At 34.9% G+C, this 11,916-nt stretch overlaps 1 protein-coding gene across 8 annotated transcripts in view; it reads right to left on the bottom strand.

Annotated features, from left to right (window-relative positions):
* Window positions 1–11,916, bottom strand: part of LOC108737683 (complexin) — a 314,656-nt gene that overhangs the window by 240,307 nt on the left and 62,433 nt on the right. For 5 of the 8 annotated variants that reach the window (XR_003231945.1, XR_003231944.1, XM_018470712.2 and 2 more), the window contains exon 2: window positions 3,439–3,489. The exons of 1 other annotated variant lie outside the window; for it this stretch is intronic. The gene's annotated coding sequence lies outside the window, so the exon portion shown is untranslated. Of the gene's footprint in view, window positions 1–3,438; window positions 3,490–9,760; window positions 9,863–11,916 lie in introns of those variants that run through there. 2 more of the 8 variants (XM_018470708.2, XM_018470716.2) reach the window with 2 other exon arrangements.

The following is an 11,916-nucleotide window of genomic DNA, read 5'->3' as shown; positions in this document are numbered from 1 at the left end:
AAAGATAGGAGACGAAAAATTAGAAGAAGTGGCTGATTTTAGATACCTAGGAAGTCAGATAAGTCAGGATGGAAGGAGTAGTAGGGATATAAAACAGAGGATAGCGCAGGGTCGTGTCGCCTTTAATAAAAAGAAGTCACTTCTATGCTCGCGAACGGTTAATTTAGAAATTCGAAAAAGATTATTGAAGGTGTATGTTTGGAGCACGGCATTGTACGGGTGCGAAACGTGGACAGTGGGCGAGACGGAAAAAAAAAAGTTACAAGCCTTTGAAATGTGCTGTTATAGGCGGATGATGAGGATATCGTGGGTAGAAAAGGTTAGAAATTAAGAGGTATTAGAAAGAATAGAAGAACAGAGGACTCTATGGAAGTCAATCAAAAATAGGCGAGATAGGTTGGTAGGACACCTTCTTAAGCATGAAGGTCTAGTCAGAGACATATTAGAGGCAGAAACAGGAGTTAAGAGTGGTAGAGGTAGACCTAGATTATATTAATGTTCGCAAATAGTTAAGAATGTGGCCTGTTCTAGTTTTAGGGAAATGCGAAGTTTACGTCAGGATAGGAAAGAGTGGGGGTACGTGTCCAACCAGTCTTGGGACTGACGACCTTATGATGATGATGATGATGATGATGAAACATTACAAAATAACACTGAAATTTAATTGGGGTTGTTACATAAAACATGAAAAGTGAAAGTAGGTATCGCAATTGCCACACAAATTTGTCAGAAATATGTACCACTTCCTTTTAAGGGCTACAGTGATCCAGCATTCCGAAAATCCAGCTGTAGATTCCAGAAATATCTAAATTGTCCCAAAGGATAACATTATTCCTTTTTTCCTATCTACCTACACGAATACATCCACGTCTCTTTTGGCAAATATTGTAAACGTAGACGCAGGAATGTGAAGAAATTAAAGATTGTCTAAGACATCGTAAGTGTATTAAAAGTTTCTTGTCCGCTAGAAAATCTGGAGCATATGCAGCTATACTTGAACTAGGATTTAAGCATCCGACGACAAAAGGACTAAGAAGTTTGTCTGAAAAGCTGCCTTCCTGGCATGTAGTATTAGAGTAAAGTCCCGTTCCAGTTGAAACTTAAACTTTGATAAACTGTATTGTACTCAAGACTACGACTACTACAAAAGCTCGAGCTTTCAAGAATTTCCAAAATAACATTATTTCGGGCAGATAATGTAAAACCTACTTCAGGTGAAGTAGGAAAACGACAGTAAAGTCATACGAATTTAATAAATACTGTAATATCCGGTTATAACGACGCAGAAAGGACTGACGAAATTTCACCACTAAAACCAACGGAAGATTAAAACAATTTAAAATGCATATACTATTTCCTTTTCACTATAATAAATATAAGATGAAAATAAAACAAAAATAAAGGTAAATCAAACAAATTGATTGGGACAGTAAACCTTGTGCAGACCTTCGGATCCGAAAGAAAGTCCTGAACTAAAACTGGCCAAAAGTGCAGCGTTTACTCGTAGACTGTTATAAACAAACAGGCGCTTAAACAGATTTATTGATAATAATAAAACTAAAACTTCAAATGTAACATTTACAATCCATACATTCGTTTACTCTTTTTTAATAACGCCCTTAATCATCATCATAAGATCGTCAGCTCTAAGACTTTTTCTATGGTAAGCTAATGTTTGTATTTCCCTAAAACTAGAACATCCCACATCCTTAACTATTTGTGAATACTAATTTAATATAGGTCTACCTCTACTCCTTTTAACTTCTGTTTCTGCTTCTATGTCTCTGACTCCATGCCTGAGAAGGCGTCGTACCAACCTATCTCGTCTATTCCTTTTTGACTTCCATAGAGTCCTCTGTTCTCCTATTCTTTCTAATGCATCTTCATTTGTAAACTTCTCTATCGTCATTATTCGCCTTTAACATCACAATATTCACGCTTCTAACATTTTCCCTAAATCATCATCATAAGGTCGTCAGTCGAAAGACTGGTTGGACAGGCACTTCGCAAGTTGCATTTCCCTAAAACTAGAACAACCTACATCCTTAACTGTTTGCGAACAGTAATCTAATCCAGATCTACCTCTACCCCTTTCTCCTACCAACTCCCTTTACTGCCTCTAATATGACTTTGACTAGACCTTCATACCTGAGAAGATGTCCTATCAACATATCTCTATTGCTTAATGACTTTCATAGAGACCTCTGTTTTCCTATTATGTCTAATATCTCTTCATATCAAAGAAAAATTCATAAATTTTTGTCAAAAAAATGCCACTCAATTTGAGTGACAGAAATTTGTACCTATACCTAATGAATTTTGGATAACGCCGGTATTGTATACAACTGATTATGGAAGCTGCAATTAGAATGACGTTTATTCATCTTCCTTCCCTAGGTCTACCCCTAAATACCTACAGATTTATGAATTTGAAAGTTCTAATTTTTAGTTTCTAACGGTCGGTGACATTTATAAAGGACTAGGTATATCAAATACTATATATATAGGTACTTATTGAAGAATTTTACATTTTTTCACATTTAATTTTAAACCTGTTCCTATGTAAAAGTTACCTAAATAGAAACAGGTATTAATACGTAAGGTAAACCGTAATGTTTCATAAAAGATATGAACAATTAATCATGGAACCCTATCTGGAGGGTGATGTTTATAGCTTGTAAAGCAAATTTTATGGGTTTTCCCTTACAGGCAGGTTTCCCGTAAAACACACAACCCAGTTTCACCTTCAACAAATTATTACACACACACATATAACTTTCACCGCTTTTTACATCAGATTTTAAACCGTCAATTAATCGACAAATTGCCACAAGATAACAAAAAACTGTAATTACCATTCGTAATACTGATTATTATTGATGACCTATTAATCTCATTGTAAGTTGAAGTCAAAGGTTGTGCATACATACATGTGTGAAACGTGTAACGTTTCACAATAGTTAAATAGATTAGTTCATATATGGTTTATAAATGCATCATCAGTAATACTTGCAAGGTGCTAATTGGGTCAATTGAAGCTAATATTGTTTGAGGGGCTTGCAAGTTCTGGATGACAACATTTCTGTAGCGTTATTAGTAAACCAATTCAATTATAAATTTATTGGACGGCTGACAAATAGTGATTCAAGACAAACACGCAACGTGAATAGAAACTGTATTACTACCAACAACTAGGTATCTATTAGTAGATCCAGAAGGTTTAATTTAATGCTCTCCCTTTAGTAGAAGCAGAAACATCCGGAATTTACTTTGAGCGTTATCTATAAATTGTACACAAGGTAAATACACGTATACGTAGAAACAAAACTAAAGGGAATAATTTTTAGTTCGTTACATTCGAGAGAGAAGAAAATTTAAAGGGTTTGGAGCTAGTAATAGTACGTTAACTAGAACAAAAGATAAATATAAGGTACTCACAACAAATTACAAGCGCTGCCTAGGGTGATGAACCAGTACACAACAAGCAGTCTGCAACAAAATTAACTAATTAGTAAAAAACGAAAAATACTGTTTGCTAATTGCGAGTACCTACTATCTCATTTATAGAAATAAAGGAATGTGTTAGTTCCTATAATAATTTAAATATATCAACGTATAAAATTCTTTATGTACAAACTTAAACTATAAAATTAACAAATTCAAATAGGATTACACTTTTACCATCCCTTAATTTTCAATTTAATCGGGGTTTTCCTACATATATATAGATTTAGTAAGAAAAGAATTATTAAAATCGATTCACAATTGGCAAAAAAATTACGTAAATACATTCGAATTGAGTCCCGCCTATTCTTGAAGTCAGTTGAAAATATTCTGTCTAGGTATACCCTGGACAAAAATTTTCAGTCTCTCTCCAGTCTTTCAGAGTCTTTCAGCGTCTCAGGGAGCGTCTCTCACAGTCTTTAATAGTCTCTCAGTTATTGCCTAGATGTTTTTATGGATCTCTCACAGTCTCTGTATGAGAGACTCGAACGATAAAATTGTTAATTCAGAGATTAGAGTCTCTCACAGAGAGACTGAATAAATAAAACTGAAAAATTGAGAGACTCGATTCTCTCGTAGAAAGACTGGGATCTCTGAAATATGTTGAACTTTGAATATTTTAATCATGTCTATCGAGACACCACTTATTGAGAGATTCGAGTCTCTCGTTCAGAGACTGGATACGAAATGAGGATCTCTCTATGAGTGACTGGAGTCTCTCGTTCAGAGACGCTAAACAATTTTTTTGATAGTCTCTCTCAGCGACACCAGAGAGACTCGATGAGAGACGGAGACTCGAGTATCGCTTTCAGAGACTCTGAGAGAATGAACATTTTTAAGTCGGGATAAAGCTTAAAATCAATAGTTTTTAGTGACGTACCTATGGAGAGACTAAACTCTCCCAAGAAACATTTCAATAAAAGAAATTAAAACTATATTTGAAGCGGCAGAAACTATAAGTAAGTAATACACACTATTTCCTAAGAGATTAATCAATTTTAATTTTTAAGGATTTTCGCTAAATCTTTGTGAGGGTTGTAATGAATTTAATAAAACCATAAGAAAGACCAACGATTTTTCTATCTTATACAGTCTCGGACTGCATGTTTATTTCTTCCCCTCGTGCGTACACTATTTTCCACCAGGAAGTGAAATAGTCTTGGATAGAAGTAATGTAGCAAACATATTCATGAAAAAATCACTAAAGGTTTCCACTACTAGCGAGAAAAGATGCTGGGATTAAGACCTGCTTAAGGTTTTATGTTTTAACGTATGCGGTATCAAATTTGTATTCTTAGGAGTCTTGGATTGTGTGATGTGCGTCAGTATTTGCTGTTTTAAATTTTACGATTTGTCTTGTATCTTGTTGGTATTCAAGATGGGCCATGACTCACCCAATCCCACCCCCAACCTTCTTCTCTGATTCACTCCTAATCCCTAATTATCTATTACTTAATATACAGAAGCTTTTCAGTATAGGATTCTTTTTATTTTAGGGTTCCGTAAGTCCAAATGAAAAACGGAACCCTTATAGGAATACTAATGTGCCTGTCTGTCCGTCTGTCACAGTTGCCACAATTTGCTCCGAATCTACAGGACCGATTAAGTTCAAATTGGTACATTATTGGTATGAATTTCTGCGACCCAAACACGGACGTAAATAAATTAATTTTGAACATGGGAGTCATTTTTTGAAAGCCAATAATAAAACGGAAAATAATGTTTTAAAAGCTGTACCGCGTGACATATCAAATAAAAGGGTTTGAAAACGGAACCCTTATAGGATCAGTCGTGTCTGTTTATCCGTTTTTTTTTAATCTTGTATTTTAGAAGGTACAGTTCAATTGGCGCTTATTTATTCAAAAACGTCTAATTTCCTGTTTCATAAAAACGCTTATAATTGCCTACGGGGACGACCACGTCCATTCCCTACTGACTATACGCATTATTATTGTTCGTAACTCGACCGAGATTTGCAATCCTGGAGCTGACATTCAGATATGGTTTCCATTTCCTGAAGTTAAAAAGCTTCTTTGAAAGTGACATCTATCAACATCCGAAAAGTCTTCCGTCCAATTAAAAAGGCACCTCTAACACACTCTCTTTCGAAAGTCATCCGACCGCAACGAAATTCCTCGGACAGGAAGAAAAAATACTACCATTATTGAAAATCCTTCTACACTAATTGGATCTGGGACTCTGGGGGTTGCTCATGATAAATATAATGTAGAAAAATTCATTCCTCTCTCTTTCTCTTTCTTCTCTTATATAGGTAATTATATATATCCATAAATATATGTAGGTACATGTACCACGTAGAGGAAAATCTTAGAAAAATTACCATACTCGACACTATAAATTGAGTGCTAGAAACATGTATTGACAAACTTCGATATTAGTCCACTATTTTTTGTAAGAGAACCTTATAAACTTTACCAGAAGCATAGGAATTTTTACTGAGCTAAAATGGTAATTTTTCAAATGTCAGTCAAAGATAAACATGAAACAACAATTTTCGCTCTGTGTACATTACTTCTTCTTGGATTGATTCACCCAAACTATGTTAATGACGAACACAGTGCGTCAATAATTTTACTAACACCAGGAATGTGTCCCCGGACGATCGAAGTAAAATAAAGTTCAGGGATAAATAGAATAACTATAACTGATAACGACAGACCATTGTAAACGATATGAAACTGGTAGTCTTCGATACAAAAGTTGTGTGCAGTAACAAACAAATTCAATATAAACAATTAATAAATTTTATTTAAAAATAAGGCGAAGGAGCCCGACAGAAGTATGTCTGTAATTCTTAACGCTTTTATAAAGTAAGGTATAATTACAAATGAGGTAATAATAATTGGATTCGGTACCCGCCGTCAATATCTGGTACACGGCCGGGTCCTAAAAAAGTACCAGATCCATAGGGTACCGAATACTGAGGCCAAGTACCCAGCAGTGCAGGGTAATTCGACCAGAGGAAAAAGAACAACAGCAATAATAATAAATAAAGTATAACAAAAACCCTAAATACCTAAAATAGGTAGCTATCTAGGAAGTCAGATAAGTCAGAACGGAAGGAGTAGTAGGTATATAAAGGAGAGAATAGCGCAAGGTCGAGTCGCCTTCAATAAAAAGAAGTCACTTCTATGCTCGCAAACGACTAATTTAGAAATTCGAAAAAGATTCTTCAAGGTGTATTTTTGGAGCGCGGCGCTGTGCGGGTACGAAACATGGAAACGATGGACGCGGTGGAAAAGAAAAAGTTAAGAGCGTTCGAAATATGATGTTACCGGCGATGAGGATACCGTGGATAGAGAAGGTTAGAAATGAAGAGATATTAGAAAGAATAGGAAAACAGAGGACTCTATGAAAGTCAATAAAAAGTAGACGGGATAGGTTGGTAGGATACCTTTTTTACATAAGGTCTAGTCAGAGACATAAACAGCAACTAAGAGCAGTAGCGGTAGACCTAGATTAGATTACTGTTCGCAAATATTTAAGGATGTGGGATGTTTTAGAGAAATGCAAAGATTAGCTCAAGATAAGAAAGAGTGGAGGTGCGTGTCCGACTAGTCTTAGGACCCATGGACCTTATGATGATGAACAAAAAACCTACCTACTGGAAATTGGTAATTAAGATTGTATTTACATTATTTACTGATTACTAAACTAAATGGTTTGTTATTTCGATATAATAGTTATTGCGTTTGACTAAACTGTTACAATTCGCCGCTTGTTTTGATTAACGACAACTGCAATAACGATTTTGTCATCTTCCAGACTTTTAGTGTTTGTAAACATTATAGGCTCGTTTTAACGGTTTTAATTCAACCCTCTCCTTGAAATCCGGCAACCAAAAATTAAAATTTCATTGGCTAGTGCCTATTTAAAATACGAGCTACATGAATTTTATTCAGAATTTACTGAATACAATAGTGTAATTTTTTTATGTTGGCAATGCACCTGCATTTATATAATTCTATCTCTACCTTTTTATCGCTCCTTTGAAGGTAATAAAATGTATAATTAATCGCTTCTCTGACCGTACATATGCATTTTAAACCATGCATTCACGTTATATCATCGTATATGCACTCCTTTTTGAATACTGCCAACTGGATGAAAAGTAAACAACACTTACGTATAGTTCCATGCTCGCAATTATATATGCATGTATGTTTAATCGATCAACGATGAACTTTACGATTAACATTCTACAAACAGCGTTGCAACTGACAAAATAGCAGAGCTTTGAAGTTTCCCAAAACTGAACCAACTTTCCTAGAAATTGCCGAATGCATCGGTCCGAACACGTTCAAAACTCAATTATGAGTAATTCCAACGAAAAATCAAACATTCAATGGTTAATATAGATGATTTACCATCCCTAAAAAAATTGGGATGTGTCTATATTACTAATTAGCCAAAATATTTCATCATGTGCCGAGTAATCAACTTTATTATTTACTACTATATACATGCTTCGAATAAAGCCTTAAATTCCCAAAATATGCTGAGATAAATTTGAAAACTCTAAATTATTAGCTATTGTAGTGAATGTGGTAGTTGAGTGCGACTCCAGAATTAGCCCCCAATCACCGCATTAGCGTCATTTTAAGACTACAATGTTTCAAAATTTTAATGTGCTTAGGCAAGGAAAATTCTCGGGTCAGGAACATCTTTTTAGAATTTGATTGTGTTTGGATTTCACTCCAATTGTTTCGCCTTCGCCTCTCGGCATCTTCAGACAAGTCTGTTGTGTGCTGCTACCCCGTACTTATATTTTTGTTTAAAGCATATCATAGTGAAGAGAACATGACAAGATACATGACTTATTATTTATCTATTTGTTTATGATACACTTTTTCATTTTTTCTTTGTGTCCTTCTATATTTCCTATTAGTAGGTAATTCTGAAGACAGATACAGACTAATCATTGCAAATTTTGTTAGGCTGTGCTATCAAAAACATGAAATTGGAAGCGACAAACAACCCGCAGTGGTTACTGTATAACACCAGGGTTCGTCAACTGTCTCCATCAATTACTGAAGAACTTTTTTCTAACGCGCCCCGTATATAAAAGAAAAATGAACATTCGACCGGAATTTCTGCGATGTCATGACCCGAAATCACTTTCGTGTTATGTGGAAAATCCTCCATATCCATTCATTCGCGTTTTAAGTCAGCTAGGCTGACGTAGAGTATTATGGCGGTTCGATTGCGTGACAATGAAAAGCAGGCTGGGTCGAAATCTCACAGGAACAATTAAAAGAAAAGTATAATACAAGAAAAGTGGGAATCAGAAAATGCTAGTACATAACGATTACCTACAAAATGGAAAATAATAACATATATATTTTTTATATTCCATTCAGAACAATTGTATATCGATTGACTGAGTGGATCTATGGATCAAGATATCAATAAGTCAAAAAATAAGTGCTAATACACTTGAATTAATGAAATTCTGTAAGGAAACGTTTCGTCAATTATATTTCAAATTCAATATTTGTTTATTTCAAAAATTTGGAGTCAGGAAAACGGTTATTGATAAATGAAAACAACATTCAAAAGAATACCAATAGCATACCCTGTCAGATTTTAAATGTTCCTAATAATCTGTCTATGCTGTAACGTTTCGTGTCAGAGAAATTCAAATTTGCAATTCAATTAATAATTTTCGTCATACAAATATATATATTAAATATACCCTAACACTAATGCATGTATATGATAGGTATGTATAGATAGTTACAGTGCAGTTCAAGTTGGAGTGAAGTTAATTTATGTAATGACCATGAATTTATCTATTTTTTTTACCCCAACGCTGCCGAAGGAAACTGCTAATAAATAATTTGCATGTCCTATTTTTATCATGACGATGTATTTGCCTATTAAATCGATAAAACATTAGTGCACATGGTCATCCGTTAGGTACTCAAACTACTAATTTTTGCGAAAAAAAGCAATTTTACTACCCCAAAATTACCCCTCGAATACGTACGCGACCCGCTACATACAAAGAAAAAAGGATAATTACCATAGGACGGTCGTTAGTCGCTTGTATCGACAAAGTAATTAATTAATTACGCATTCAAAAGTCTTGTGCTGATTTTCTAACCCCTAACGGGCCAATAAACGTTATTAAAATAACGATTTCACCTCTGACTAATAGGGTAAAAGTGCATGGACAGGACAACGACGTAAAGGTGAACTAGTGACCGTGTAGGAATTACAAAAAAAAACTTACCAGCGGGGATTTCGACGAATTGTAGCGTTTGTAAGTATATTTTTACGCCAACCACCCTTGAAGAAGCACGGTAGCCAACTTAATGCGTGGAAATAGAACTGAAAACGTGAAAATTCTGACCCCCAATGCGCATATTCGGCAATCAATGCCAAGCGTAGAATTTCCACTTCGTCGAAATTCGGCAAAAGTTTTCCTGCGACGAGCTCGCTACATTCTCAATGTGTTTTCCCGCATATGAAACCGTTACCGCCATCTATAGTGCAGGGATGGACTCGTAATCATATTGATTTGCCGCCCTCGACGACTTCTCGCACACAAACCGATCATACATGAATAAACAAGACAAATTTGCAAGCTTGTTTCCTTTTCTGACCGAGGAGGCATAATTTTATTGCTGTTCAAATTTTCACCGATTTTATCACAGTCCAGTTAGCTTCGTGCTAAGTTGAATACCACCCCACTTAAAGGCGTCACTACAAGAAATGAAATGAAGAAAGTTTTGAACTTTCCTGAGAAAATATGAATCCCGTTATGTTTTCGTCTTAACTTGAGTGTTAAAAATAATAACATAACTTTTAATTTTAAAGGAAAACACTGCAAGTTTTTCATAGTTTGCTTAAAATGTAAGCTAAAATGTTAATCTATATGTATCGTGTTAGTTACTGTATTCATAACTCAAGAACGGCTGAACCGATTTGGCTGAAAATTGGTGGGAAAGTACCTTAGAACCAGGAGACGGACATAGGACACTTTCTATCCCGTTCCTGTGAAACTTAATATAAAACGTGGTATACGAAAACGCAACTGACAGCAAAACGAAAAATGTATCAGTCAAAACATCAGTTTAGCCGTTCATTTGTTAAAAATGATATAACAAAAATTCAATCTCTGTTGGGGGGAGGGGTGAGTGGTGAAGAGGAGTTGCAATGTTTAAATGGAACATATTGGTCTGAATGGTCTCTCATTTGATTTCTGAAAGACCTATCTCGACATTTTAAAAAATTCAACCTCCAAAGAGGGGAAGGGGTAAAAAGGTGTTGCAATTTTTGTTTGTGACATTTGTGGTTGAATTTACTTGAAATTTCGTATATATGCTGTTTGATATTATTATTCAAATGAAAAGTGGTTTCAACGTTTCAATGGGGTATATTTTATTTGTACTCAAATTTACTCGAAGGTTGCTCATTGTTGAAATTAAGCAAATACGTGTTTTGGCAATTTTTAAAAATCAACCCTTAAGGATGAAATGTTGTTGCTGCGTTTGTATTTGAAATCAAGATGGCGACATTATATAAAATTAAAACGTTGTAAGGGTGAATTGGGAATTAAAAGGTTTTATGGAGAAACAATATTAATTTCTGCGAGCGAAGCCGCCGCGAAAAGCTAGTATTTTAATAAAAGTTATTCCAAATGATATAAAATCGCTTTTAATACTGAATTAAAGCAATTATATTTCCAAATAAATACTTACATAAAATATTCGTTTCTATATAACAGTGCATATGCCTGTTTATGCGTCAAAACTGGTCAGGAACTGCTTAGGTATTAACGAGTAAACAGGACGTACTATCAAACTCGCGCGATAATTTATGATAATTTTAGTTGCCAACTCCCTCGTCGACAATGCCATCAAGAGATGAAATGAATATTGGGTAACATTGCACCATTCCTCAGGACTGTCGAACGGTGGTACAGTTCGAAAATTTTTGAATTAAAGACTATCAGTGTCCGGTTCGGACAATAGCCGCTGTTCAAAAATTTATACATATAAACATTTAAACAGATTTAGGGAACCTTTAAAATTTCTGGATAGTTTTAAATGAACACCGGTAAGTGCTCAAACTTTTTAGACTTTCTGTACTAGGCACTCTAATTAACTGACTAGGAAAGGGAGCATCACGTGAAATGGTCCAAAAACATGATTGCAAAGTTTGGTTCGGTATGATCTCCTGAAGTGCTTTTAATCGTTATAGCAGTCGAAACTTTTAACTGTGTTACCGAAAATGTATGAAATCTAGGAATTGTATACAATACAATTCCTAGGAAATATATACAATTCCCAGACTATTTAGGAAATGTATAAAATATTGTTTCAAAGATTTTTTAATACACACATATGTATGAAATTCCGATATTATACTAGGAAATGTATAAAA

Source organism: Agrilus planipennis, unplaced genomic scaffold (genome assembly GCF_000699045.2).
Source record: "Agrilus planipennis isolate EAB-ADULT unplaced genomic scaffold, Apla_2.0 scaffold7, whole genome shotgun sequence".
NCBI classification, from domain to species: Eukaryota; Metazoa; Arthropoda; class Insecta; order Coleoptera; family Buprestidae; genus Agrilus; species Agrilus planipennis.
The sequence above is the reverse complement of the archived record's forward strand: the minus strand, read 5'-3'. Positions and strand labels throughout refer to the sequence as shown.